At 40.9% G+C, this 19,074-nt stretch overlaps 1 protein-coding gene across 3 annotated transcripts in view; it reads right to left on the bottom strand.

Annotated features, from left to right (window-relative positions):
• The window catches only part of ASTN2 (astrotactin 2), a 759,531-nt gene that overhangs the window by 360,050 nt on the left and 380,407 nt on the right, over positions 1 to 19,074 (bottom strand). The gene's annotated exons all lie outside the window — the stretch shown is intronic.

The following is a 19,074-nucleotide window of genomic DNA, read 5'->3' on the forward strand; positions in this document are numbered from 1 at the left end:
CACGCCCACTGTTTATGCTCCACCCCTTTTATTATCTACCCTTTTTGTGCATCGGTCTGGCTTACAAATCATGCCCACTCCCACAAAGCCACGTCCCCTTCTATTTTCAGCTTACAATATCTTCATCACAAATCAGTCCCACCTGAGGACAGGATATGAGGATGGGACATAAGAATGGCATATGAGGACGGGATATGGGGTCGGATTATGAGGAGGGGATGTGAGGTTGGGCTATGAGGTCAGGATATGAGGACGGGACATAAGGACAGGATATGAGGAAAGCATATGAGGACAGGATATGAGGTCAGGATATGTGGACAGGATATGAGGACGGGATATGGTGACGGGATATGAGATTGAGATATGATGACGGGATATGAGGACGGGATAGGAGGTCGGGATATGAGGATGGGTTATGAGTTCGGGATATGAGGATGGGATATGAAGTTGAGATATGAGGACGGGATATGGGGACAGGATATGGTTTTGGGATATGACAACAATATATGAGGATGGGATATGAAGTCAAAAGCTTCCTCCTTTGTTGATTTTCCTCCCCAACAAGGATTAGGAAGGAAAAACCGGGCAAAGTATTTAATAAACCCCAGTCACCAATAGTCATAATTACCCTCAATAGTCTTGTGACTGTAAAAAGTATCCACATAGGGATCACATGCTCTTGCCATGCAGCTTATAGGTGGTGTGTGTTTTATCCTGCAGTGAAGACACCCTACCACAGTGCTGTCTTACTGACCACATCAGTGACAGTCCAGGAGCTGCCTGTTGGCACGCAATCAATGTATTTTAGGATGAAGATGTCTCCTGTACAGGTTGTCACAACAGCATCAACATTTTCTGACATATTGAGCAATGGCCAACATACACACCCAAAGGGCACTAGCTGTCATGTGTACTGAGAACATCTTAGCTTTATCCACAAGCAATGGACACTATTTTTGGACAAACACTAGTTTGCAGTTGGCATCAGGTAGGTACATTCATGCAACTTTTATCAGTGTCCAGAAATCTGTGGCCCATAATCTCCCCATTACAGAGCACGGTTGTGCTCATATGTTGCGGTTTGTGATTGCATCAAATTTTACATAGACAAAACAATTTGCCCGCTCTTTAATCGATTCATTGAGCATGTACCCTCCATCAGTATGGGCAATGGATAGCCTGGGTTAATAATAACTATTTAATGCCACTTGGATGATGTCAGTAAGAGGCAATTTCTTGGACTGCAAAGTGTGCACGCTCCCTGATCAGGCAGGGATCATCACGGAGAGCCATTATGCATACTTTAGTCAGAGGCACTAGGACCCTGTGGACTGAATTAAAGTCTGTTTCATGCTGGGACCTGTAGTACCTGCATTACAGGACAGATTGCACTGGGTATCAATCTTGAGACGTTTTGCGATCCAGACCTATAACCCAGAGAAGCAGGCGGCACTCTGCAGCACTCCATGATCTCTGCTATGAACTTCGGATGGTGATATGAATAGAGATTCACATCACTGACACATATTTTTCGCTGAGAGTTGTGATTGGCCAGATGGTGCCAGCCAATCACAGCATTTTTGCCATAAAAAACACCAGAAAAAAAACATGTGGAAACCTAGCCTTAACCAAATCTTAGGAGTCTTTTGTTTTTATTATAGTTTGTCTTTTTTGTGATATTCATTTATTAAGTTGTGTTTAATGTATGTAGGGGGAGGGTGTGCACATTATGCACTTGGGCTATGATAAAGCTGTGACAGTGAAACGGTTGTTGCCTGTGCATGTACAGCCAGCTATAAATAAACTGACTCTTGATGGTGAGTGCTGCGGATTTCTGATTTTGTCTCTGTAGTTTACCTAAGAAGCAATTTACCTAGCAGAATTTATAACAGCTAGCTCTGTGGATTACAGTATACCCCGGCCATACTTACAAGGGGCTTTTTGGTGTAAATCTAAATAGCAGATAGACATTTTAAGTAAATGCATTATAAAACCAGAATATGTTTGACATCACAAAGACATGTCAAAAATTTAGATTGTTTGCAGTACTGAGCCCTCCTGCGATCTCTACATATATCTAGTTTATAATGTTTTGAGAAATTACAGAAACACTTAAATATCATGTTCGGAATTTTGTTTGAAAAATGTGGTGAAGCAGCTATCCATTATTCCCAATGGGTTTTTGCTGCACCATTCACACTAAGGAATTTCTGTGCTGCTATGTCTGTACCCCAAACTCCGCTCTGAAATGCATTGACATCTATTGAGACTAATCCCTACTGAGTGGTACTAGCACCGGCTTGTTTTGCCGGTGCCCGCTCCAAACAGAATCTCTGCCCAGAATATCTCTGGGCGGAGATCCTGTAGTGTGAATGAGACCTTTTGCGGACTAAACTAGAAGCAGAATGAAAACTCAACAGGCACTCTCTTTAATGACAACTAAGGTTAAGTTCACGTGTGTTGGAAGCTCTTTTCAGGGCCTCTGTTACAGATTCTGTTCAAATAACTGGACAAATACAAACATAGCAAGAACAATTTTTTGTTGTCTGGTTAAATCCATTAAAATAACAGACAACAGCCATAAACTCACTGGGCTGCAATAAAGTTAATGGGGTCTATTGGGCTGTGTTGGTGTCTGTCATGCAGTGAATCCACCAGCTCCATTTTTTCTTCTTCTCTCCAGACAGGGCAAATAAACAAAAAAGCAAACAGAGCCTCTACATAGATGTGAACATAGCCTGCGTTATACCATGATGTGGTCTGCCTGTCTTCTCTCAGCCCAGCTAAGCTTGGATGACAAGGTTTAGGGTATAAGGAGATATCTGTCAGTGAAGCTGAGCTACTGTAGATGAAGGAAGAATCTGGGGGACCACCTCCCAGACACTACCCCAATGCTATTGCTCAATTTTAGAGGAGTGCAGGACAATTTATCCCCTATCCAAAGGACAGGAGATAAGTGTCTGATCACGGAGGGTCCGACTGCTGCTATATCTCCGGCTCTCCCATAGAGATACATGAAGGGGACATGTCGACCACCGCCTCGTGCAGGGGTCTACACGCTCAGTTCTTGTGGAAATCCGAGGTGCCATGCAGAAGATCAAGGGGGCCCCAGCATTCAGACACCTATCCTTTGTATAGAGGATAAATTGTCCTGCACAATAGTTCTAATTTAAGCTATTCAGAGAATAACCTACTAATAACACAAATAGATGGGGGAGAAATGAAAGGTGAAATTATTATTATGGGGGACTTTAACTACCCTGATATAAACTAAGAAGCTGAAACCTCCAACAAAGGAAACAGGTTTTTGGCAATGGTAAAGGACTATTACCATACCCAACTAGTGCAGGACCCATCAAAGGGGGGGGGGGGGGTTGGATTTTGAATGGGTCATGAAATTTATTTGTAAGTACCTTTTGTCCCCTTTTTTACATGTTCAGGCAGTCTTGTTAAAGAAGTGATTTTATCTTTCAATATGCATTCAGCATCAATAGCCTCACGTAGCCTTTATCTTAGAAGTATTTTTGAGGCATTTTTTTTGCTTGTTTAAGGTATTATTCTCAGGGGTGTTTTTGCTTTTTTTGCATTGGGTAAATTTAATATTTTCTATAAATTTTTTATAATGTCCACTTCCAAAATTCAAATAGCTGATAGCATCAACTGATTTAAAATATGTAGCTGTGATACATTTATTATCCTGGTATGAGATGAGAAGGTCCAAGAATCTAATTTCCTTTTTTTTGGTATACATTTTATTCCCCAATTGTTGTCATTAATCATTACTACAAAATCTCTTGCTGTGATTTCATCTCCCCTCCATACAAAATGAGATCATCTATAAATCTTTTGTACAGAATTATATTACATTTTTAAGAATGATCTGACAAAATAACGCTACTTTCAAACTGGCCTATAGATAAATTTGCGTATGAAGGTGTAACCTTTGTACCCATGGCTGTGCAGAGCGGATGATGATACATTTGGTGCCATAACTGAAATGGTTATTAGATAGTATGAATTCAAGTGCTTCTAATAGAAAGTCTTTCTTGTAAGGTAGATATTTCTGGATTATTTCTTGTTATCAGTTGACAAATCCCAGGCCAACTTTGTAATAAACATTGTAATAGAGGATCATGATGTTCATATTTAGCAAAAGGTAATCATCCAGTCAATTGACTTCTGGTATGTTTTGTAACTAAGTTATATAATGTTGAAAATCTACATAGTGCGAGTTTATACTAGAGAGTATGGATCACTTATGTTTGTTTAGGTTCTTGTGAATTTTAGGAAGAATATAATAGCGGGGTTTGCATGTGTTTTAACCCCTGAAAGACATAGGACATACATGAACGCCCTGGCTGCCTGGTACCTGGCGCACCAGAACATACACATACATCCTATGAGGCATCCAGACTATGAAGCAAGCGCTGGAGCATGTGAAGCTTTAGGGAAGGGGTTGTGAAACTCGGACCACCCACAGCATGATTACGGGGGTTAGATGAGTTAAGATGGTGGCCGTAGCTCTACTTATCTGCTCCAGGGCCGCTCAGGCGATCCTCTTGTATGGTCTGCCTTCTGACAGACTATTTAAGTATATCGCAGATATCACTGATCAGTCTTATGCCAATGCATAGTACTAGACAGTAATTGCTATATCAGTAGATTGCTATAAATAGTCCCATATGGGGACTTTAAGGGTTAATCCAGTGGAAAACAATTTTTTTTTTTCATGTCAACTGGCTCCAGAAAGTTAAACAGATTTGTAAATTACTTCTATTAAAAAATCTTAATCCTTCCAGTACTTATAAGCTGCTCTTTGTTAAAGAGTAAGTTGAGTTGTTCTTTTCTGTCTGACCACAGTGCTCGTTCTCTGTCTTTATCAGGAACTGTCCAGAGTAGGAGCAAATCCCCATAGCAAACCTCTCCTGCTCCGGACAGTCCCTGATATGAACAGAGGTGTCAGCAGTGAGTACTGTGGTCAGACAGAGAAGAACAAATCAACTTACTGTGTAGTATACAGCACCTGACAAGTACTGGAAGGATTACGATTTTTAAATAGAAGTAATTTCCAAATCTGTATAACTTTCTGGCACCAGCTGATTGGAATTTTTTTTTCTTCCAATACAGTGCCCCTTCAAAACATGTAAAAAAAAAGTAATAAAATGCTTTTATAAATGTCAAGAAGCCCTTCCCCCATTAATCATTAAATGACCCTCTTTTATCATTTTACAAATAACATTTTAAGAAAATAAAATGAATAAACATATTTGGTATAGCAACGTGCAGATTAAAATATCTGATTCTGAATGGCGAACAGCGTATATTAACCTTTTAACGATGCAGGGCGTACAGGTTGGCCCTGAATCCTTAGTCCTTAACCCCTTCCCGCTAAAGGACATATGCATACGTCCCAGCACCCGACACGTTCGCGCACTGGGACGTATGCATACATCCTAGCGATCTCTGGCACTGCCGCGGGCAGTGCAGGAGATCGGCGGCGGGACCCGGCTGTCAATCACAGCCACAGGCTGAATCGCACAGGCTGTACCGTGTGCAGCTGATCGTGTCATACTGTGCCACAGTACAAATGTATTGCAGCATAGTATAACCTGTAAAAAGTGTAAAAAATTTAATAAAAAGTTCTTCAATAAATGTATGACGTGCCCCTTTCCCAATAAAAGTCCTATATTACCACCAAAAAAGATCAAAAACACAAATCCTTGACATAAATGGGTATCGCCAGGGCTCAAGTCCTGCAGGAACTCATGGTTCCTCGTGGTTTTCCACAGCAGGAACGCAGTTCCCATTAGCAGGAGTCCTGCAGGACCAGCCTTTAAAGGGGTACTCCACCCCTAGACATCTTATCCCCTATCCAAAGTATAGGGGGATAAGATGTCTTATTCCGGGGGTCCTGCTGCTGGGGACCCCAGCGATCTTGGCGGCGGCACCCCAGACATCCGGAGCACGGAGCAAGCTTCACTCCATGCTGGATGACTGGCGATGCGGGGCAGAGGCTCATGACATCACAGTAATGCCCCCTCAATACAAGTCTATGGGAGGGGGCGTGACTTGCATTGAGGGGTCATGATGTCACGAGACTCCGGCGCTGCACACAATGCTCTAAATGAACGCCAGGTGCAGCAGGGAGAACATGGGGGTCCACAGCGGTTGGGACCCCCGGGATCAGACATCTTTGGATTTCCTTTGGATAGGGTATAAGATGTCTAGTACCCCTTTAAGTGGAAATCTTCCCACACTTTTTTTCACAGGACTTGACCCCTGGGTATCCCCATAATCGTACTGACCCATAGAATAAATATAACATCACTTTTACCGCACAGTGTACACCATTAAAAAAAACACCAGAAATGTTCTAGTTTTTCTCAATATTTTGGAGTTTTTCAAAAAAAATGCTGCATTTGTCAACAAAAAATGCAGCACTTATATAAAGTACAATATGTCATGAAAAAACTATCTCAGAATTGCTCCGCTCAGAAAAAGCTATCCAAAGTTATTACCATTTAAAGAAAAAAAAAAAAAGAGCTTGGTCATTAAGGTAAAAAATGGGTCCGTCCTTAAGGGGTAATGGACGCAGGGTGTACCTGTATGCCCTGATCCCATTAATGGGGTTTAAACCATTCTCACCAGCCAAGACCCACTGTTAATGCCGGGCACCGCCAATTGGGCCGATGCCCGCCATTAACCCCTTAGACACCACGATCAAAGTTGATTGCAGCGTCTAAAACGAAACTAAAACTGTCCCGATCAGCTTACTGGATGACAAGAGGGTCCTCACCTGCCTCTCCGTTGTCTGATCGGCGACCTACTGCTCCGTCCATGCCTGCTCAGCAGGCAGGAGCAGCAGAGTGCCGAGAACACTGATCAGTGCTATGCTATGGCATAGCATTGATCAGTATATGCAATCAGAAGATTGCATGTTTTAGCTACAAAAAAGTTAATAAAAGTTTCCTATTCCCTTCCCTATTAAAAGTTAAAATCACCCCCCTTTTCCCATTTTTTAAATAAAGTAATGTAATAAAGAATAAAAATAATCGTATGTGGTACCTCCATGTGCGTAAATGTCCCAACTATTAAAATGCAAGGTTAGCTAAGGCGCACGGTCGATGATGTAAAAAAAAATACTAAAGTAAAAAATTTTGCATTTTTGGTCACTTCATATACCATAAAAATATTAATAAAAAGTGATCAAAAAATCCCATCAAAACAAAAATGGTACCGATAAAAACTAGAGACGACGGTGCAAAAAATTAGCCATCATATAGCCCCATATACGGATAAATAAAAAAGTTATAGGGGTCAGAATATGCCAATTTTAAACATACCAATTTTGGTGCATGTAGTTAATAATTTTTTAAAAGTATTAAAATAAAATTAAACCCATATAAATTGGGTACTCTTGTAACTGTTTGGATCTACAGAAGAAAGATAATGTGTCATTTTTACCGAAAAGTGCACTGCAAAGTAACGGGAGCCCCAAAAAGTTACAAAATGGCGTCCTTTTTTATTTCACCCCACAAATCTTTTTTTTTTTTGTTTCGCCACAGATTATATTATAAAATAAGTGATGTCATTATAAAGTACAATTGGTAATGCACAAAACACCTTAGGTTCAAAATTGAAAGCGTTATGATTTTTAGAAGGGAAGGAGGAAAAAAAAATGTGAAAATGAAAATTAGCTGCGTCCTTAACGATGCAGGAGGTATATTTACGTCCTACTCCGACTCCCACGATATAACGCGGGGTCATGCGGTGACTCCGCGTCAAACAAATGAAACTTTATTCATAACGGAATGAAAAGTTAAAAATGTATAAATTTTTTTCTTAAAAAATTGATGCAACCGGACATCATATTTCAAACCCATACGGTGGAAAATTGTATATGGATTAAAATTTGTACACACGTTTTAAAACAGTTTAGTCAGGTTTCAAGGAATCCGTTTTTTTTTAATCAAAAACCTTATACGGCAACTGTTTAGCAAAAATGTGGTGTGAACCCAGCCTAACATTGCAAAAAGAAAAAGTGTAAAAAAATTGTTAATAAATGTGATTTAACCCCTCCCCAAATAAAAGTTTTTTATTTCCCGTGTGCAAAAATGTCCGAACAATGAGAATATATCGTTAATTAACCCCTTAAGGACCACAGGTTTTTCAGTTTTTGCACTTTCGTTTTTTCCTCGTCACCTTTTAAAAATCATAACCCTTTCAATGATGGCTTATTTTTTGCGCCACCAATTCTACTTTGCAGAGACATCAGTGATTTTACCTTAAAATATACGGCGAAACGTAAAAAAATAATAATTGTGCAACGAAATTGAAGAAAAAACGCCATTTTGTAACTTTTGGGGGCTTCCGTTACTACGCAGTACATTTTTCGGTAAAAATGACACCTTATCTTTATTCTGTAGGTCCATACGATTAAAATGATACCCTACTTATATAGGTTTGATTTTGTTGTACTTCTGTAAAAAATCATAACTACATGCAGAAAAATGTATACGTTTAAAATTGTCATCTTCTGACCCCAATAACTTTTTTATTTTTCTGCATATGGGGTGCCATTTTTGTATTGATCGGACTTTTTGATCTCTTTTTATTCATTTTTTCATGATATAAAAAGCGACCAAAAATACGTTATTTTGGACTTTGGAATTTTTTCGTGCGTACGCCATTGACCAAGCAGTTTAATTAATGATATATTTTTATAGTTCGGACACTTACGCACGCAGCGATACCACATATGTTTATATTTGTTTTATTTACATGGTGTTTTTTTTATGGGAAAAGGGGGGTGATTTGCACTTTTATTAAGGAAAGGGTTAAATCACATTTATTAACTTTTTATTAAACTTTTTTTTGCAGTGTTATAGCTCCCATAGGGACCTATAGCACTGCACACACTGATTGCCAGTACTGTTCACTGCAAAGCCATAGCTTTGCAATGATCATCGTTATTGGCGGTCGATTGCTCAAGCCTGAATATCAGGCTTGGAGCAATCAATCGCCGAGGGGACACGCCGGAAGCAGGTAAGAGGACCTCCACTCGTGTCCCAGCTGATCGGGACACCGCATTTTCACTGCGGTAGTCCCAATCAGCCCCGCTGAGCAGCCGGGCAGCTTTTACTTTTGGTTTAGATGCGGCGTTCAACTTTGAACAACGCATCTAAAGGGTTAATAGCGCGTGGCACCACGATCGCTGCCAAGCCCTATTAGCCCCGATTCCCGGCATCAGATACATGCTGGGACCGACCCGATATGATGCGGGGTCACCGCGTGACCCCGCATTATATCACGGGAGCCGGCCAAGGACGTAAATATACGTCCTTGGTCGTTAAGGGGTCGTCTATGGTGTACACGTAAAAAAAATTAAGTCAAAAATAGCATATTTTTGGGTCACTTTTTATACCATAAAAAAATTAATTAAAGCGATCATAAAGTCTGATCAAAACAAAAATGGTACCGATAAAAACCTCAGATCACGGTGCAAACAATGAGACCTCAAACATCCCTGTATGCGGGAAAATAAAAAAGTTATAGGGGTCAGAAGAGGACATTTTTAAAGGGGTACTCCATTACCTTGCTGGCGGAGCTCCGCTTTGCAGCGTTTGGAAGTTATTGTCCCGAACAATGTGTGTGCGGGCTTCCACGTTTAGGGCCGCCCCTCGTGACATCACATCCGTCCCCTCGTGACATCATGCCCGCCCCCTCAACGAAAGTCTATGGGAAGGGAGCGTGATGGCCGTTCGGAACAATAACTTCCGGACGCTGCAAAGCGGAGCTCCGACAGCAAGGTAACGGAGTACCCCTTTAAAGTATTAATTTTCGTGCATGAAGTTATGATTTTTTCCAGTAGTACGACAAAATCAAACCTATATAAGTAGGGTATCAGTTTAATCGTATGGACCTACAGACTAAAGATAAAGTGTAATTTTTACCAAAAAATGCACTGCGTAGAAATGAAAGCCCACAAATTTGACAAAATGGCGTATTTTTTAAATTTTGTCGCACAGTGATTTTTTTTTGTTGTGCCATAGATTTTTGTGTAAAATGACTGATGTCATTACAAAAAAAAAGCCATCATATGAGTCTGTAAGTGCAAAATTGAAAGGGTTATGATTTTTAAAAGGTGAGAAGGAAAAAACGAAATTACAAAAACAAAGTCCTTAAGGGGTTAAGGTGAAAATGGGCTGAGTCCTTAAGGGGTTAAAGGGGTTATCCAGCTAAATTTTGGCATATGGAAGCCGTAAAATAAGGATATAGTCCAGGTGCTGGTCCTCACAATTAGATGGTGTCAAGAGTCATGTGTAGGTAAAATCAAAGTTTCTTTAATGCAACATAAAAGTTTCAAGTCCTATGCTGGACTCTTCCTCAGGCATAACATACATCAAACAGGCAACATTTAAATACACTAGACAGGTAACTCCTACCGGGTCACAGGTTACATGGTGATGTCACACCTGTCCAAACATAATATTTTCTAAATTTCTGAATAAGATTATTTAAAAGATAGGTAGAATATACCTTTAATTCACACCGTTCCTCATTAAAATGGGAGAGCTTGTTGTATTTTGCAGCGCTGGAGTACCCAAGTTCGGGGAACACCTGCGCTGCTTATCAGTGCTGTCAGCGCTGCTTGAGTGAGGCCGGTGTTTCAAAAACAGCGCATTACCCTGTCACAGAGGTAAACATCTGGGTGATGCGCTGTCAGGTTGTGAATGAACATTGCTATAATTGGTAACGAGGCTGGTGACGTATGGCCGACACGCTACAAAATGTAAACAAACAGACCATGACCGTGAGCTTATCAGGTGAGTTGGAGCTAATAGGTGTATACTAAACCAGATAGGGATGGGGCTAATGCAAATAGATAGGAAGAACGCTCGTTACGGGCGGTGTGTTAATGTAAAGAGCCGGGCCGTTCTATATGATGTTTAGCTGGCCATAGAAGGTATATATATATAAATATATATATATATATATATATATATATATATATATATATATATATATAACCTAGTAAGATGTAAAAAGAAACATTTCAGGGCTACTTTGGGTACTTTCCAGATATGCTGATGTGACAATATGAGAGGATACAAATGCATGATAACCGTGGTAATATACTCACATTATAAAGACTTTACAGGGCTAACATGGATATATTGTGAATGTAAGAATATAAGGGGACACAATATAGAGCTGATTCGGATAGACAATAACCATGGTAATATGCTCATATTATAAAACCAGATAAAGCATTAATTGTTAAGGGATACAACTACATGTCCCTAATTGATTACAACAGTCTTTTCGGGCTTATAACACAAGTTACAAGAAGAGGAGGATGGTTATATACTACCTTGAAGGTGGTCCATTATGTTATTCTTGAAAGGGATATAAACCCCATGGCTTGTTTCCTCATTTTTTAATGAAATGTACCTATGTGATTAAAGGTGGATAATGCATATCAGCAGATAATACATTCTTAGCACAACTGTATGTATTGATCCATACCATGAGGATATATGAATTAAAGATTCACATTACAAGATTGTTTCAACAGTCTCATTGAGGCCTCTGGGTGCTACGGTGGACAACTTATACATCCAATAGACCTCCTCTTTCTTCAACAGCTCAAATCGGTTTGAGACATTGTCAGGTATATGGTCTATGGGAGTAACAGTCTACACGTTTTTTTGGTCTGGATGTTTCAAGGTACAATGTCTAGAGACCCAATGTAACATAAACTTATTTTTGACATTCTGTCTATGCTTATTCAGTCTGTTTCTCAGTGGTTGTATAGTCCGACCCACATATTGAAGGCCACGCATACATTCAAGAAGATATATAACATAAGATGAATTGCAGGTCAATCTGTGTTTTAAGATGAATTTTTCTTTTGTGCTATTAGAACAGAACTATGTCCTCTTGTTCTGTATCTCATTACAGCAGAGGCAGCGCTTTATGTTACCACAATATGAGCCAGTTTGAAGTTTGGATTCTTTATTTACGTGTTTGTGTTGTTTAATCACACTGGGTGCCAGAATGTTTTTTAAAGTAGGGGCTCTCCGGTATGTTACCATTGGCTTCTTAGGTATAATGGTGCTTAGTATGGGATCATTTTCCACAACACCATCTGGTAAGCTCACATCTTACCTTACTTTGGGGCCTACCGTTTTAAACCTATTGCACTAGGAGCGCACCTTGTCCTTTTTTGTTTCCTTTTACAAAGGGGGTTATCCAGGAATAGAAAAACTGAGCTAATTTCTTTCAAAAACCACAGGTGTGGTATTACAACTTGGCACTATTAACTTCAATGGAACTGTGCTGCAGAACCACACCCAACCTGGAGACAGATGGGGAGCTATTTTTGAAAGAAATGAGTTCTGTTTTTCTATTCCCGGATAACCTCTTTAAAATTAACAAAGTTAAAATTAACAACATTTCTCATTTTTGGTCATATCATATGCCAGAAAGAAAGGAATAAAAAGTAAACATAGACAGAGAAATAAGTGTTATAGAAGCAAAATTTAAGGGTTTTGGGGCATCTAGGTTGTTTTTAATGTTGCAGTCTCTTTTTCTCTTTTTGGCCTCTTTTATTTTTGCTTCTACATTTTTCTTTTTTGTTGTAGTTTCAGAATGTTGTTGTTGGTTTGTGTTTTTGTGTTCTTTTTTTTTTTTTTTTTTGTGTGACATTTGTTAAGGTTTTAAGAGGTATTGAAAGTCATCCACTACCTACGATATAGGGTATAGCAAACTAATTGGTGTTGTTCGAGCCCTGGAATGAATGGTGCATACTTCTTGTGGGGAGCCAGTACTCTATTCATTCTCAATGGGTCCTACCAGCAGTCGGGCTCCACCTATTAGCTTGTTCTCCCTATCATGTGGATAGAGGATATTTTCCTCAGATGGGAATATTCCTTTAATGTACTGTATCTGGGTTACTAACACAAGTGTATTACTCCTATTTTGTATTGTAGGGAAGAAAAAAAAATGTAAATCAACTGCTGCCAGGAAGTTAATCAGATTTGTAAATTACTTCAATTAAAAAAATCTTAATCCTTCCAGTACTTATCAGCTGCTGTATGCTCCACAGGAAGTTCTGTGTATGCTCCACAGGAAGCAGGATAGATTTGCTCCTACTCTGGACAGTTCCTAAAATGGACAGAGGTGTCAGCAGAGAGCAGAGAGCACTTCAGGCAGAAAGGAAATTCAAAAACAAAAGAACTTCCTGTGGATCATACAGCACCTGATAAGTACTGGAAGGATTAAGATTTTTTTAATAGAAGTACTTTACAAATCTGTTTAACTTTTTGGCACCAGTTAATTAAAAAAAAAAATGTACACCTTTAAGGTTTTCTTTGGTCACCTGTGAGCTATTCTTAGAGGAGGGGGGAGAAAGCAGTGACGGTGACAGATTATTAGATTCATTCTGCAAGGGAGGTTTTCAGATGTTACATTCCAGTTTTAGTTTGTATTCAAGAAAGTACTGTCATCTTTCAGTGGGGCATTTATTTCTTTTGTGGAGAAGATTTTGAATTGTTGCACTCCATAAATAATTTATAAAGTGTATCAAGAAAAGAACTGTTACTTTTTATTGGTGAAGAGTGTGTATTTGTTTGTTTTTTATCTTCTTGATGTCCTTCAGTATGTTGTTGGGTAATAGAGTGTTTCGAAACAGGTTTACTGGAATTACGATTATATCTACTGTTTAAAAATTGTTTTCCCTTCAAAAGCCTCATATTATTTATAGGTGTATTCATTGTGATTTTTTGTATTTATATTATTATTTTCCTTATGCTTATCTATGTTTCATATGTTTGCCATGTTCAGCAGTGCCCTGTAAAATATTTTATGCATTTTATTAATTTGGAGCCTCTTTTCTTTATCATGTCCTGCTCTGATTTTGGGATAATAGATGTGATACTTGGATTTATTCTAAAAATCCTGATAGACAAGTTCAATAATATTGTCAATATCTATAGTCAGGGTTCTGCCCAGATTGCTTCTCTTTTCATAAGGCATGCAGGTCATCCCAAATAATCATTTACCCCAAAACTTTTCCCAAGCTGTGCTACAGTTTTTGTCTTCTTTAAATGTAGATGAAAAGATTCAACATAATCCTCTATATGCTAAGCCCTCTTTTAAAAATATGTTGCGGAACATAATAAGCCTCATTTACTAAGAGTGTAGTTTTCTTTGTGGATTTTTTTCCTGACAGATATTTTTCCACAGTATTTACTATTGTCTCTTGTATTTGACATTTTTACACATGCCTTAAAGGGGTATTCCAGGAATTTTTTTTATTTGACTATGCTACAGGGGCTGTAAAGTTAGTGTAGTTCATAATATAGTGTCTGTACCTGTGTGTGACGGTTTTCTCGCAATTCTTCTGTGATTTTCACCCCACTATTTTTACCAGCATACAAAATGACAGTTGTCTCTGATTTTTCCCAGCTTGCAATGCGGCCTTATCACCTTATGGTGGATAACCCCTTTAAGTTGTTCAGTTTTCCAAAGCTTATATCCACCACATTTTATGTGGAGACATTAGTAAACTTGTAGGTTTTTTTTTTTTTTATATATTAAATGTAGTTTTTCGTAGACACACCCCTTTTCTAAAGTGTAGAGTTAGCATTTTTTTTTTTTTTGATTTTTTGTAAGAGACTCTGGCATACGACACATGCAACAGAAAAAAACCCTACAAAGTCTACTGGAAAAGCCTTAGTACATGAGGACCAATGTCTGATTAGTGTAGCATTTCTTTTCCTAACGGTCATTATTTTTCATTTGTTCATCAGATAAAATAACATTTATCTGTTTACCACATCATTTATAGCTGGTGTGGGTGTCACTGGAAATATATTTAATCATTAATTGTTTACATATGCAGGTGGTTGCCACATTTCATCTCCAAAAACAGAAAAACAGTCTATTTTGTTATATGGGCCTAACAAGCAACAAGCAAATCCCCCTCTCCTGCTTCAGACCGTATCGGGGAGAGGAGTCTAAGATGCCGCTGGTCTTCACCAGGGCCTGCCGCAAGGCAGGATGGTCTTGCTGCGGCAGGTGACACCCAGGTCGCTTCCCCCAATACGGCTCGACTACACAGGTAGCTGGGAAAGGCAAGGTACCAAAGGATAAGGCAGTAGCATAGTCAAGGAGGGGGAGGCGTAGGAGGTCAAGGCAGGCGGCAAAGGTGCGGAGTCAAATAACGTAGCAGAAGATCTGGATACATGGGTAAGGCTAACAGGCAATAGGGAACACTTAATCTCAGGCTAGGGGCACTGAAGATCTGGCAGGGAAGTGTGGGAGGTGCATGGATTTATAGAATGGTGTCAGGTGTACATAGTAATTTTGGGCATCCTGGCCCTTTAAATTTTTGAGCTCCGGCAAGTGCGCGCCCTAAGGGACGGGGATGCACGCGCCGGAGCTGAGACACAGCGGAGGAAGCAGGAGAGAGAGGTGAGTGACGGGCTGGGATTCACATGCATCCTGCGATGCGGATCCCAGCCCCGCCAACAGCCGGGGACAAGTGAACAATGAGCTCACGGCCGGTGCAGGTGGCTGGAGCGTGGGGCATAACAGTCCCCCCTTTGGTCTCCCCCTCTTTTTTGAGGACAAGAACTTGTGGATAAGGTCACAGTCTTGAATGTTGTCCTGAGGCTCCCAAGATCTTTCCTCCGGGCCAAATCCTTCCCAATCCACAAGGAAAAAACCTTTTCCTCTGACCAACTTGGAGTCTAAAATTTATTTGACAACATAAACATTGAAGGTACCAGAGATCGTAGTAGGAGCGATTACTTTCTTAGAGAAACGGTAATGGAGAACAGGTATAAAAGGGATACATGAAAAGAATTCTGAATCCAGAGAGAAGAGGGCAGATGGAGAGAATAAGCCACAGGGTTTAAATGGTTTTTGATCTTGTAGGGACCCAAATAGCGAGTGCCCAGTTTATAACATGGAACTTTAAAACAGATGAACTTGGAAGGCAACCATAGTTTGTCCCTTGGAGAGAATTCTGGAGGGGGACGTCTTTTCTTGTCCGCTTGTGATTTCATGCGAGTGGCGGCATGCTGAAGAGAGTCACAAGTCTTTTGCCAGATGGAGACGAAGTTCTGCACTTGATAATCAGCCATGGGAACTCCAGAGGAAGTGGACAAGGGTAAAGGAGGATGAAGTCCATAGACCACAAATGTTGTATGAAAACTCGGCACAGCAGATCGGCCCAGTCATCTTGGCAAGCGGAAACAAAATGGCAGAGATAGTCTTCCAAGACCTGGTTTACTCTTTCGAACTGCCCATTGGATTGAGGGTGGTAACCCGAAGAGAAATCTAATTTAACTTGAAGGTGTGAACAGAGGGCCCTCCAAAACTTAGAGACAAATTGGACTCCTCGGTCAGAGACAATATGGGAGGGCAATCCATGCAGGCAGAAGATATGGCAGAGGATCAACTTGGCAAGCTGTGGTGCAGAGGGTAATCCAGGTAAGGGCACAAACTATGCCATTTTATAGAATCTATCCACAACAACCCAAATTACCTTATTCCCACTAGAAGAGGGAAGATCAGTGATAAAGTCCATTGCAATATCGGTCCAGGGTTGCTCTGGAAATGGCAAAGGATGTAGTAGACCAGCAGGCTTGGAACGAGGGGTTTTGTCCCGGACACAAACTAAACAAGCTCGGACAAAATCAACGACATCCTGTTTTAGAGTGGACCACCAATACTCTCGGGCGATGAGCTGTATGGACTTACAAATACCAGCATGACCGGCCAATAAAGAGGAATGACCTCATTTCAGGACTCGGAGTCTTAAACGGAGAGGTAAATAAGTCTTCCCTGGTGGCAAGTGCTGAAGACACGCTGGTGCTGCAGAGATGAGACAATCAGGGGAAATAATATGTTGAGAATGGGATTCCAGGCCTTGAACATCGGAGGATCTGGACAGAGCGTTAGCAGGAAGATTCTTCTCTGCAGGACGGAAGTGGATTATGAAGTTAAAACGGAAGTGGATTATGAAGTTAAATCTGTAGAAAAACAGAGACCAACGAGCCTGTCGGGGGTTGAGCCGATGAGCAGACTGGAGATAGAGCAAGTTCTCGTGGTTGGAATAGATAGTAAGCGGGTGTACAGAGCCTTCCAAGAGGTGACGCCATTCTTCTAATGCTAACTTAATGGCCAAGAGCTCGCGATATCCGATGGTGTAATTTCTCTCCGTAGGAGAGAAGGTTTTGGAGAAAAATCTGCAGGTTAAAGTTCTCCCTTTAGAAGACTTCTGCATCAATACTGCACCTGCTCCAACTGATGAAGCACCTACTTCCAAGAAAAATGGCTTGCTAGGATCGGGTCTAGATAGGACAGGAGCAGAAGTGAAGGCAGACTTTGACTGTTTGAAAGCTTCTACAGCCTCAGGAGTCCAGACTCTTGGATTAGCAGTCTTCTTGGTAAGCGAAACGATGGGGGCTACCGGAGTGGAGTAATGAGGAATAAATTGCCGATAGTAATTGGAAAAGCCGAGAAAGCGCTGAATTGCTTTCAAGCCCTAAGGTTGAGGCCAGTCTAGTACTGCGGACAGCTTGTTGGGATCCATTTGAAGGCCTTGACTGGTAATATACCCCAGAAATGGAAGGCTGTTTTTTTTCTAAAGTACATTTCTCTAGTTTAGGGTAGAGATGATTTTCTCGGAGACACTGTAAGACTTGACGTAGGTTAGAGCGATGAGACTGGACATTGGGCAAGTAGATGAGTATGTCATCCAAATAAACAATGACACAGGAGTACAGGAGGTCACGGAAAATATCATTGATGAACTCCTGGAAAACTGCTGGAGCATTACAGAGTCCGAATGGCATCACTAGATATTCGAAATGTCCGTCACGAGTATTAAACACAGTCTTCCATTCGTCCCCTTCTCGTATACGAATCAAATTATAGGCCCCAAGAAGATCCAATTTAGAGAAGATTTTGGCACATCGCAGACGATCACACAACTCCGAGATTAAAGGAAGTGGGTAGCGGTTCATTACTGTAATTTTATCCAGGCCACGATAGTCGATGCAAGGTCGCAGAGACCCATCTTTTTTTTCCACGAAGAAGAACCCGGCTCCGGCAGGGGAAGAGGACTTCCTGATGAATCCCTTCTGAAGGTTCTCCTGGATATAATTAGACATGGCCTGAGTTTCAGGAACAGACAAATTCTGCACCAGGGAGGTGTGGTGCCGCGTAGCAAGTCAATTGGACAATCGTAGGGGCGATGTGGTGGTAACAATTCGGCTTGCTTTTCACCGAAGACATCAGCATAGTCCAGAAGAAAGGAAGGCAAACCAAGCAGTGGACAAGGTGTTGGTTCCAATTTTGTGATACGTATGTGGATACAGTTGTTGTTGCAATGCGGACCCCAGCGAAGAACTTCTCCAGTTTTTCAATCCAGCTGTGGAGCATGGAGTTGCAACCATGGTAGGCCAAGCAAGAGAGGAGAAATACAATGAGGGAGAACATAGAAGGACAAGTTCTCTCTATGCGAGACTCCGTCCTGCATAGTCAATGGTACTGTGCTATATAGCACAGTACAATCCAGTCTTTCACCATTTACCAAAGAGATGAAGAGAGGCTTTAACAGGCGGGACACCGGCAGACGATGCCTATGCACTAGGGAAGCATCAATAAAATTTCCTGCGGAGCCAGAGTCCAGAAAGGCAAGAACAAAGATGATCTCTTTGGAAGGTAGCAAAAGCTGGTCCGTCATATTTAAGCATGGAAAGGTGGTATTCACACCTAGAGAGGCCTCTCCCACAAATGCTAGGTGTGAGTGTTTCCCTGTGGCTGGGGATGCAGAGGACAGTCTTTTAGGAAGTGATCTGCACTGGAGCAGTGTCGGCAGAGATTCTCAGTTCGTCAGTGAGTCCTTTCCTGTGGGGTCAGGCGAGACCGATCCACCTGCATAGCCTCCACTGCGGGAGGCAAGGGAGAAGGTTGCGGTGGATGCTGGAAGACTGGTGCCAGACGAGGAAAGCGCCGAAGTCGTGCAGACTCCCTTTCTTGGCGTAGCTCCTCACG

This window comes from Hyla sarda, chromosome 9 (assembly GCF_029499605.1).
Source record: "Hyla sarda isolate aHylSar1 chromosome 9, aHylSar1.hap1, whole genome shotgun sequence".
Classification (NCBI taxonomy): domain Eukaryota; kingdom Metazoa; phylum Chordata; class Amphibia; order Anura; family Hylidae; genus Hyla; species Hyla sarda.